Source organism: Arvicanthis niloticus, chromosome 16 (assembly GCF_011762505.2).
Source record: "Arvicanthis niloticus isolate mArvNil1 chromosome 16, mArvNil1.pat.X, whole genome shotgun sequence".
In the NCBI taxonomy this organism is placed as follows: Eukaryota; Metazoa; Chordata; class Mammalia; order Rodentia; family Muridae; genus Arvicanthis; species Arvicanthis niloticus.
In genome coordinates, this window is record NC_047673.1 from 35,813,381 (window position 1) to 35,818,174 (window position 4,794).

The 4,794-nt window shown below is 45.5% G+C and overlaps 1 non-coding gene across 1 annotated transcript; it reads right to left on the reverse strand.

Annotated features, from left to right (window-relative positions):
• Positions 1-2,575: 2,575 nt before the first annotated feature.
• Positions 2,576-2,709, reverse strand: LOC117722147 (small nucleolar RNA SNORA17). Its single transcript, XR_004608531.1, has one exon. It is a non-coding gene; the product is annotated as a small nucleolar RNA SNORA17 (small nucleolar RNA).
• Positions 2,710-4,794: the final 2,085 nt, after the last annotated feature.

A 4,794-nucleotide genomic window follows, 5' to 3' on the forward strand; every position in this document is an offset into this window, starting at 1 on the left:
TGTTTCACTACCCCGTTTTTTATAGGGAGAGTGAAGCATAAACAAAAAACACAATAGGTGATGGTTCAAAGAAGATGGTCAATAATCAAGATATTTAACAGCAGGACGAGTAAGATGAGTCAGCAGATGAAGATTCCTGCTGCTGAGCCTGAAGGCCATGGTTTGATCCTTAGAATCCATATGATGTAAGAAGAGAATTAATTCCTGCAAACTGGCAAATTAACTCCTCCACATGTACTCTGTAACACACATACACATACTCCCTTCCCACAAACCACACATACACACACACACACACACACACACACACACACACACACTCATGCACCAAGTTTTTAAAACATTTTATTGGTTCTTTGTGAATGTCACATCATGCACCCCAATCCCACTCATCTCCTTCTCCCCTCATACCCACCCTCCACCATTGCAACCTCCCTGCCAAGAGAGAAAGAGAGAGAGAGAGAGAGAGAGAGAGAGAGAGAGAGAGAGAGAGAGAGAGAGAAACCAATTCTGTTGTGGAAGCTGTAGTGTGTCACAGCGTGCCCCACAGTGTACCCTTTTGTCCACACATCTTTTCTTGAAGAAGTTCACTGCAATGACTCATTGGTCTGGTATGAGGCCTTTGGCTTCTGCTATTCTATTGATACTGGAATCTCGCTGAGACTCCTCTCAGATATCCTGTTGTTGTCCTGTCTCATGGAGATCTTGTAGTTTTGGGCATGTAAGACATGCCCCTTCATGAACTCCAGCACTCATTGATGGAGTAGATGTTGGGGTGGGTCAATTCAAAGCCCTGGATTTGGTCCTGAGAGGTATCTGAGTCTGTCAGCCCACCAGCTCTTCAGCACCCACACCACTGGGACAGTCTCCTGCCCTGCCCTGGCTGTCTTATTCAATGCCACAACCAGCAAGGGTCACAGTCAACTCTTCCATTCTCATGCCCTTGGAGCTAGTTCATCCACACCCTTACCATCTGGGCTAGCTCTACTGTGCTACCCAGGTGAGGAACAAGGCACACTCTCCAGAGTGCTGCAGCAGGAGAGAGATTGAGCTGGCTCTCCCACTCTCTTGCCCTTGGAACGGGCTCACTTGCAACCCAGCCCCCTTGAGCAACCAGCACCAGTTCTCCGCTGCTGTCCAGGTCAGGTGCAGGGCTCTCTCTCCCAAGTGTTTCAGCTAGTAAGGGACAGGGACAGTTCTCCCACTATTAGGACCTCTGAGTCAAGTCTCCCTCCTCTCATAGGTATAGAGGGATGGGAAAGGGGAGAAGGACATCTGCACAGCAGACAAGAGGCGTGGCCAGCTTTCTTGTACTCACACCCTTGAGGCTGGGTCACCTATAAACCCCACATCCAAGGCCAGCTACACTGTGCTGCTTAGGCAAGGTTCAGGACCTGACCTCCCCAGTGCTGAGTGCTGCAATAGTGAGAGACAGAGACAGCTCTCCTGCTCTGATAATCTGATGGCTAGCTCTCCTGCCTGCTGTAGGTGGCAAGGAGTGAGGGGGACTATTTCTCCCTTACCCATGTCACCACACAGCAGACAAGTGGTGGGAACAACTCTCCCACACTCACCTGGCTTGCCAGAGCCCCACTCCTCAAGTCAGCTCCTCAAGTCAGCTCTACTGTGCTGCCCAGGCAATAAACAGGGCCCATTCTCGTAAGTGGTGCAGCTGGTGAAGAACAGGGCCAGTTCCCCTGCTCTCATGACCCAGGGCCAGGTTTCCTGCCTGCTGCAGGTGGTAAGAGGCAAGGGCAGAGTAGGGTATCTCTTATCTCTCCCTTGTCTATCCCACTGCAAGGGAGACAAGTGGCAGGGCCAGCTTTCTGAAGTACTAAAGCTGCCTAGGGATAGGAACAGCTCTTTTGCTGGCATGTCCTCAGAGCCAATTCTCCCCTGATGCCTAGGTGTTGGCTGGGGCCAGTTCTGCACAACCCCCAGACATCAACATGTCCTCAGGTGTCAGCCCAGACCAGGGATGTCCACCTGGCCTTTGGTGGTAACTGAACCCTGCTACTGTAGGGCCATGACCCAGATATGTCCCCTGGTGGCAGCACAGGCCAGGACTCCACCACCAGCATCACCAGCTACTCACATAGGACTGTTCCTTACTACCCTCCAGTTTTACCTCTATTTTTTATGCCCACATCCTGAGTGGCTGGGCTTAGCTCAGTAGTGGTCTCAGCATGCTATGCCCTGCTTGAGAAGTATGACTCCAGGGTGGGTCACCTCAGTCATGGTCTGTTCCCCAAGGCTTGTGTGGAACTCTGACTTGTGGTCTTTTCTGGCTAGCTCCCTATCTGGGCCCCCTGTCATCAGACTAGAAGTTGTCTCGGGCTCACTCCTTGCCTGGGCCTAGCCCTGTGACCCCATAGAAGGGTCATCTGACTCAGGATCACTCCTGCCCAGGGTCATAGTCCCAGGCCAGGTTCTTCTAGTCTCCAGCTCATTCGCCACCTTGGGAGCCTAGCCAGGCTGTGCTACAATGTACAGGTGGTCATCTCAGGCTAGCTGCCTGTCTGGAGGCTGCCTGGTACTGGCCTGGTGGTCATCTCAGGCTTGCTTGTTTTCAGGGAATGTTAGGTTACTGATCAGTCAGATGTTCACAGGTCAGGACACTGAGCATAGACACAGCCTCTTTCCTCTCTGCCACCTGCTGACACATTCATTTGACACAACAGCCACCCCTGCAATCCCTCTAGGGGCAGGCACACACTAATTTTTTTTAAGTAAAACAAAAGCATTTAATAGTGATGACACACTTTGTTTAAATGCTAATTTGTCAGTATAATCTCTTTTTTTCTATCCCTGTTTCTCAACCCAGCACCAATCCTCCTTACGTGAAATATGCGTGGGTAAACATTGCTTGTAGAAACAGAAGCTTTTAATATTTACTTTACTGTTCTTCTGCTTCTACTTCCCGGTAGAGGTAAAGGGTGCTTTCTGCCCTTTGGGGGGTATGTGTTAGTCAGTTTTCTGTTACTACTAAAACTATCTGAACAATCAAACTATAAGAAAAAAATAATTTAGCTTGGAGTTTTAGGGACTTCAGTGCTTGATTTATTGACTACATTGTTTGGGACCTGTGGTAAGGAAATACATCATAGTGGGAGTGTATATCTAAATAAATTTAACCTCTTGGCAGTAGGGAAGCAAAGAGAGAAAGAGGAGGAGCCAGGGACCAATGTCCCTTCAAGGGCACAACCCTAGTGAGTTATCTTCCTTCTACTTGGTTCCATTTTGTAAAGATTCTACCATATCCCAAAAATCTACTCTATGGAACACGATTTCAACAAATGAAACTTGGGACCATTCCAGATCCAAACTATAGTAAAAGGCTAAAGGTAATTATGATTAGGCAGGTGTTCTGAAAGAGAGGAAGAAAGGATTTGGCCTTTGGAGGTCTTAAGATAGTGATTTTCCAAAACCTAAGACCCAGAAGAAGCTGTAGGTCCATATCCTATGAATGCTTTGTAGAGTTGGTATGACTTCTGAGAGTTGGCCTTATGAGATCCCTATGAAAGATGTTTCCTCAATATATAAAAAACCCAGCCTCATCAGAGACTTCCAGACCCAAGTGTAGCAACAAGAGTCTCTATACCTGAAGCCAAATATAGAATTGGTTGGTAGTGGGTTGTGTTTGTACCAATGACTAGGGCTCCTTCAGCACTTCTGGGCCTAGAAACATCCTAGAGTCTATGAACAATAGGAATGCTCTAAAGAAGGAAAATGGTAACCGAGGCTACATTTCCTGTCAGCCCAAAGGTCTGAGTCAAATTTAAGTTGACAAACAAAGAGAGATGTAAATGTTTCTGCCAACCTACTATGTTGTTTATAAAGGAAATAGATTGCATACAAATCATACAGTAATGATAGAATGACCTCTGGGCCCCTGCTACATGTTTTAGCTCTCTTAACATAACTTAGAATTTGGGTTAGTCAAAGATGATTTAGAAAAAAAAAAAAAAAAAAGACTATCTTTACCTTGAAAACAGACCTGTAGTGTTCTATTGTGTGCTGAACACATGAATAAAATCATTCCTTGTTAGAAGGCGTTGATGTTACTATCTCAAGACCCAGAGTCCTGGCTTTATTGTTTCCACAATGGCAATTCTTTGGTAAACCATTCCTGAACATACCTGTACAGATTAACAAATGAACATTCATTTAGCAAGTCCATATGGCATACTCATACTGACGATAAGTCTTTAGGTAGCAAGAATCTGTGTCTCATGTGGGGGTTCCTAGCTGACTGGCAAGATAGAAAACAAATACATTTTCCAGCAAATATGATGAATTACATAGTTGAGAACTGAGAGTTTCAAGGTAGATGATAGAAAGTGGGAAGAGAATTGACCCTTCCTACTACAAATAATGTTATCTATTGATTAAACAAAATGCGCTAAAATGAATTGAAACAGAGAAGCCACAGAAGCTAGTTGGATCTGTTGCTGTCTCTAGTATGCATGATAAAACAAGCAAAAGAAGGAAAATAGTGACCTTGAACTGCCTCACAGTTCTTTTAAAGTCAAACTCTGTATGTGGCATCTGTGGATAAATGTCTAATTGTTTTTTCATCAATGGGCAGTTCCATTTTAGCCAAACCCATTGCAGAGGCAAAGTAATTTATTTTAATTACATTTGTGGGGAACAATTAGTAATTTTCATGTAATTGAGTTAGAAGTGAAATGAAACTCAATTTTGGAAAGTTCTCCGTGTTGGCTTCCTAGTAAGCATGAATGTGGGTTGTTTGCTGCAAGCTGGGAACACTGGCCTATTTATAGTGTTCAGAGT